Genomic DNA, 6,404 nt, shown 5'->3' on the forward strand with positions numbered 1-6,404 from the left:
AACATACACTCGGTTCTTGCCGGTTTTGAGTGTTGCAGAAAAGAAGAACAGGAACCGAACTGCTATAAGGGGGAAACGGTTCGGTGCAGACGAAAATGACTTCTTTCAAAACTACAAACCGAACCGAACCGCCTGTTTCGGCTCGGTCCGGACCGGTTCCATCGGTTTTTGGTTTGAAAATCCCAGCCCTCCAGGATTGTATGGTTCATATAATGTGGAACTCCCTTGTAATTCCAAGTCAGCATTTTGGGAAGATCCTTCATGGAATCCTTCATAAATGAGAATATCAACTGCATCCGACTCAGTTTCACCACTAGACTCCCTATGATGTGGAATGCATGAATTACTGGATGCTAAATTAAAGGATTTGTTACCAGTGGAAAACTGGTTTGCTACTTCCATGGACAAGTGATTTGCTCCACCAAACAAAGGATGCGCAAAGAACATTGCTCTCTGGTCAACAAGGAAAGAAGTCTCAAGTATTACAGGAAAGAAGTCTCTTCTATGTAAACTTGTCTTCAAACAAAAAAAAAAAGGATTATAGGATTCTTTGAAACAAACTTTGTTACCTAAGGTTCATGAAAAAGACTCAGCTCACTTAAATACACTAGGTAAAGGTGAAAAAGTGCCTCAGTTTAGCTTATGTAATGTGATCAGATTTGGTAATGAATAATCATAAGATTAATTAATTAAAAGTACAAATCAAGAGCTTATCAAAAGAATAAAAATCAAAGAAAAGTACAAATGAAGCACATAAACTATAGAAAGTGGCATATTTAATATACTAAAGCTCAATCCACTGTTCTACTGTTTATACTGTTGACAACTGTTCATAAGGGTGCGTAATGACCGTCTTGCCCTTTTTTATCCGTCTATTACTGGCTGCCACTCTGACTGTAGGTTAAGAGGTTGGTTGGTCGGTGGCCCTCCTTTGAGAAAAAAATCTCCTGCTGTGTATCGATCTGATCTTCTTCTCTCTTCTAGAGTCATCTACTCTAATCCCTCACACCTAAGTACCCAAAAATCACTACGAAAAAGAGCAACAGAGCAAGAGAGTTGTGAGCAGCCAGAACAGTGTTGACGACCATGGCTTCCAAAACAGAGCCTACCCAGAGGCTGGTCTTCTCAGACGAGTACAAAGCCACCATCTTTGCTGCAGAACCAAGCTCAGAAGCACAACCCACAATGCAAAAATCTCAGAGGTGATAGATGGTGCGATCTGGATTTGATAATCTGTGTTTCTATCTTTTGGTATTGTATCCAGTGCTCTGCGTGTTGAGTAATTGGGCGCATCGCAAAAGCTTGGTGAGATTTCGATTTGGTAGAATCAATATCAACATAGTTTAAGCTAATTTCCTTGAATTTGTTATGTGCTTTTTCAGTTTTGTGGTTGTTATAATCGGCGTTTGTTTTTTTTTTTTTTTGTATTCAGTGTTTTGCGTTTTGATTGGATCTAGTTTGTGACGAGACGATTGGGTTGAGAACAAGTAGAACAGGTGTGGTATTTTATTGTGTTCATGTTTCTTTAGTTGATTAGTTGATAATTGTGTGTGTTCTGAGGTTATCAAGGTCAGTCACTCATATCAACACTGATAAAATTATACGGTGAGGAACTATAGTATGGTATGAACTATCGGAGAAAGTTTCTAACTCAATACAATCAGTACAACGCAATAAAGATGAATCTTTTTGTCAAATACTTATGATCATTTAGTTTACTGATTTGTATTTTTCCTTTTGAACAACTGCCAATCTCAGATTCTTCTGATAATCTGAGAAAAGAAAACTACACTAAAAGCAAATAGAAAAGGTTTCATCTCTAAAGATACTATTTTTGTTATTTCTTTTTCATTCTTTAGCTATTCTTTGATTTTAATGGAATTTACAGGACCTTAGTGGTTCGGCGGAGCAGAAGAAGATGGCTTTGAGTCTGGGTTTATTTGGGGCTGCTTACTTACAGACATTACTCTCTAGGTCAGTCAAGTAATTAAATTTATGTTTTAGTAGAATTCCTGATCTTCTTTGTGAGTTTGAATGAATTACCTTTCTAGCATTCAATCATTTTGAAGGGCAACTTTTTCTTTTCTTTGCTTCTGGTATGCCTGAATGAATACTTTTAAAAATAAGAAGAAGAAAAAAGAACAACATGAAAAAGTTCTCGAGTGTGGTTTAAGTCTCTGTTTTGATTCTATTACTCTTATTACTTGGTTTGATTTGATGCTATATGCTTTGATTTATAATTTGGGGCTTTCTTTAATAATAAGCCCTCCATTCAATTTGGTTTTCTCTTATAGTTATTTGATTGTCTGTATTTCATGGCTACCCTAATGTAACTATGTTATTTGATTTTCTATTTTAGAGGTTTTCATCAAGTCTGCTGTTCTTCAATCCTAATGTAACTATGATCTTAAAGTCTGCTGTTATTAATAGTTATGATCTTAAAGTCTGCTGTTGGAGGTTTTAGACTGTTATGCATCTGCTACCTAAATATGATAATCTCCTTAAATCTGTTTTAGTGTTGCCTCACGTTGTCTGGAGATTTTCTGGCATTGCAAGTGACAAATCATATGTAGTGGTATTGAAACCGAAACACACAAAGTACAGATTGTTCTTACGCTTCTGAAGGTTGGGCCAACTTGATTCACTTTTAATGGGTCATACTCATACCTTCTGCTCAATTTAACATTATGGAGTGGATTATTAGCCACGGGAATTCTACTGTCCTCTCATCTTTAATGGAAAAAGTATGTGCAGAGCCGGAGAGTTTGGTGGCTCAAGACAAATTAAATTAACGGGACTTAGGAGTTGGGATTTTTTAGTTTTTTTTTTTTTTTTTGTCTAGACCTTTTAGTACGTTTAACTATTTGTTTTTATCTAAGTGATACAAAGCAGGGAAAAAAAAAACTGAAATAAAATGAGAGTTTTATGTAAGCTGCTCTCTCAGCTTCTCTCTTCTTTTCTGAGCCTAAACTTGAACTTACTAATATCCCCTGATGTTATAGTACTACTTTTCCTTTTGTTTTTTCTTTTTCTTTTTCAAGCAGTAAAATGGAGGTGGAAAACTGGAAGTTATACATATCATATATTAATTTAAGGATTAATTGCACAGAACTAGATTCCTAGAAGTAGTCGGAAAGGCTTAAAGCTTCCCAGTTTTTATTATACATATCATACCATTCCCACATGCAAAGGGATGATCCGTTATGCCTTGAGAAGGTAGGCATCAACCTTTTTATTGAGAATGAGGACAAAGTCCAGATACTTATTAAGTTTTGATTGAGTTTTTTTTTTTTTTTTTTTTCCTTTTCAATTTTATGTATCTCTGATTTCTAGAAACTTTGAAATTAAAGACTTTTAGTCCACTTTCAGAATCCCAGCAACCAAAAGAAGCGTTAGTTTTTTCCTAACCAAATCTTAATTGGAATGGAACAACTAAACCAGGAATTGATATTGCTTTAGCAAGGTCTTTAGTCCTTTAAACTTAAAAATTTATTATAGAACTTAACACTGGAAAGTCTGTTATTCTAAGTGAAAATCCACATGGGTTTACAATATATTAGACTTATTCTACATCTAGGTTTGCACTATTTGAATTAGATACTCCCCTCCCGCTCCCGTTCCCCAACTGATCTGTATCTGATGAAATAGCCTGTTAATGTTAATTGTTGAAATGAAATCAGATGATCCACTGTTCTGGTGCAAAGGTATTATAAGGTGGAATTTTGGCTAAATTTCCCAACCAATTATAATGATAGGGTTTAGAAAGAAATAGGGAAAAGAGAAACATGTTGTCAATGTAGCGTGTATGCCTTTATGCATTGGTGATAAACATGAAATTCTGATCTTCATATACTCTGAACACTAAATGAATCAAATATTTGTATATGTCTAACTTCTGATATCAAATCAAAACTAAGTCTCCTTTATTTGTCTAAAAATCAATTGATCTAAAATTAATTTTCCATAATTTGCAGTCTTTGCAAAACCTCAGACATTGCAACAGAAAAAAGAAGAAGGCAAATCAGTTTGATCTGCAATTTCATAAGTAAGACTTCAATCTTTTACTCTCTGTCTTTTCTAATCTAAGTACATTGGTTGCTTTTAAAAATGATCAAGTAGTTGGTCCTGTGTCCACTGGATTGAGAGGCCACAAATGTAACCATTTTGTCATGGCCATTTATCTTTTTTATATTTTTTTTATATTTAATTAATTTATTTATTTATTTATTATTATTATTATTATTTTCTTCTTCTTACAAATAGCTTACATTGAGTTTAATTTTAGTTATTTTACAATGAGTTTTGCCATTTTGTAGTTTCTAACTTCTGAAATTAATTTTCCATAATTTGCAGTCTTTGCAAAACCTTGGGCAATACAGAAGAGAAGAAGGCATATCAGTTTGATCTCCAATTTGACAAGTGAGATGCCATCAAGCTGTACCGTATCGATCAGGCTCTGAGATACAGAGGCTGGGTTGAAAATGAGAATGAAATTTCACCGTCTACGGGTACCGGGGATTCTCACTGTTTTTGCTTCCTTCACTGGTCAATCTAACCAGGTAATGGTTTCCGTTCTTGATTTGTGTTCAAAATATTGGTGTTTGGTGATTGGGTTTAGGGATTTGCTTTGTGTCCTGCAAGTATAGGAACTTTTGATGGGGAAAACATTGGTCTTTTTTTTTGGGTGCTTTTCGTCGTATAAACTGGTATATTGTTCTCAGTGGTTTCTTACTTCCTCTCTGTTCAAAGGTGTTGAATCAAATACCCAGATTATTATCTTTTGGAATTGCATTGAGAAAAGCAAGAGAGCTCCAGGTCAGATATCCTCTCCCAAATTATCTTTCTCCTGTTTTGGTTTCTGAAATTGGTTCAATTTGATGTCTGTAGGACAAATGAATGATACCAATTTTGTGTTTGAACAAGTAAAAGAATGAGTGGGAATGCTTGGTTGGTTTATGTGGTGTTATAAATTGGGTGTTTTGGCTCCGGGTTTCAAGTTTTTGTTTGTGCAAAAACTGATACAAAACTTCTTCTCTTCTGTAGTGAGTGTAAATTATAATTCAAGCAGTTAAAGTTGAGGAAGTTGGGAATTAACAATGCTGTAAAGTTAGGGTATATATTCTGACTATTCGGTTTTGGCGTCAATTTCTAAAGTTCTGTGCTGTTTTGGCCCTTTCTGAATTGTACTTTCAGATTACTTGATTTCAAACTTGACCGATATTGCTGTGAAGGATTGGAGGGTTTTATTTGGGTGTCCTTATCATTTCATGAGTGGTGTGGTGAAGATGGTTTCTCAATCTTCCTTGCCTTAATGCTTCATGGAGTTGGTGCAGGGCTATGTTGATGTGGTTGGTTCCTGTAATGGAATGGTTCATTTACATATTGTTGCGTACTTATTATGAACGGTGTGAGATTACTACTACCAAAAGTTGTGCCTTTTGAAGATTATTGCTGGTCAGTATCGTTGTTTCCATGCTGGATTTGTCAATGCCTAAATGGAATGTGATTCACAAGCAACTGCTCCAACTTTTTCGAATCACTCAATTGGCCTCAGCAAAACCACGCACTCTGGAGGAAGCAACTTTTTGGACATCCGCCATGACTAGCTATCCATAGGCCAACACCTTTTGAGAATATACACCTGCTAATGGACATCATACAACTATTTTTTTGCAAACTATTGCAGCAGCAATTGTAATTGGCTCTAAACTATGATGACCTATTTTTTGAACACACTACCACAACATCTGTACTGGTGGTTATGTTGCTAGAACATGATCTACTTCATCTTTCGTTGTAAAACAGATATTCTTTTATTAATATAATGATCATGTCAACTATATTTTCTAGAATTATGTCCATAAATAACATTATGTTAGCCATTATGTTAGCTTCAAAACCCGCGGCAAAGCGCGGCACAGTTTCTAGTAAATTAGAGAGAAAAACAAGGGCAGCAATAGCATCCAAGACTTTGTCCAATCTAATGGCTGGGAAAAGACGGCTTTGTCTTTTTTTCTAATACTAATTTACTAGTTATTTGCTTAATCAAAGACAAAGACGGGGGTTTTGTCAAATTTCACAGTTGGCTAGTCTGAGAAGGGAGGCCAAAGTTCAAATGCGGACCGACCTTTATAACCCAAGTCCACGTGTCCAAATGGGAGCGGCTACACAGTTACGGTCTTGGAGCGCCTGCTTTTTGAAGTTTGTTCAATCATGGCCAAACGGTAGACACTTGTACAAGTAGTTGGCCACGTGCTCGTCATTCATTTTTTCTTTTAGAATGCTGTAACAAATGACCAATCAATACCATAAAAGTGATCTATCTATCTATCATTCTCTTTTTTGGCAATTGGTCTATCTATCTATCTATCGTTCGGGTTTTATCAACTTTTAAAATATCTAAA

The 6,404-nt window shown here is 35.5% G+C and overlaps 1 long non-coding RNA gene across 5 annotated transcripts; it reads left to right on the forward strand.

Moving 5' to 3' along the window:
* Positions 1-917: 917 nt before the first annotated feature.
* Positions 918-5,849, forward strand: LOC112174452. 5 transcript variants are annotated; one of them, XR_005801919.1, is made up of 7 exons: positions 918-1,305; positions 1,433-1,496; positions 1,889-1,974; positions 3,975-4,045; positions 4,354-4,559; positions 4,750-4,815; positions 5,194-5,849. It is a non-coding gene; the product is annotated as an uncharacterized LOC112174452 (long non-coding RNA). The 5 variants fall into 5 exon arrangements; XR_005801918.1 differs by having other exon boundaries at positions 4,354-4,815; XR_005801921.1 differs by having other exon boundaries at positions 918-1,212; positions 4,354-4,815.
* Positions 5,850-6,404: the final 555 nt, after the last annotated feature.

The sequence above is a fragment of the Rosa chinensis genome, chromosome 6 (genome assembly GCF_002994745.2).
Source record: "Rosa chinensis cultivar Old Blush chromosome 6, RchiOBHm-V2, whole genome shotgun sequence".
Lineage (NCBI taxonomy): Eukaryota > Viridiplantae > Streptophyta > Magnoliopsida > Rosales > Rosaceae > Rosa > Rosa chinensis.